Raw genomic sequence first — 301 nt, forward strand, 5'->3', positions numbered from 1 at the left:
AAAAAAACAAAGCAAAAAGGCATTAAAAAAAAAACGAAAAAGGCAAAAAAAAAAAAAAGGAAAAAGGGGGGGAAAAAAAAGGGGAAAAAAAAAGAAAAAAGGGAGTAAAAAAAAAAGGAAAAAAGCAAAAAAAAAAAAAGGAAAAAGGGGGGGAAAAAAAAAAAGGGGAAAAAAAAAGAAAAAAGGGGGAAAAAAAGAAAATAGGGCAAAAAAAAGAGAAAAAAGGCCAAAAAAAAGAAACGGGCAAAAAAAAAAAAAAAAAAAAAAAAAACAAAAAAAAAAAAAAAGCTTGAAATAAACA

This window comes from Charadrius vociferus, unplaced genomic scaffold (assembly GCF_000708025.1).
Source record: "Charadrius vociferus isolate BGI_N301 unplaced genomic scaffold, ASM70802v2 scaffold819, whole genome shotgun sequence".
Lineage (NCBI taxonomy): Eukaryota > Metazoa > Chordata > Aves > Charadriiformes > Charadriidae > Charadrius > Charadrius vociferus.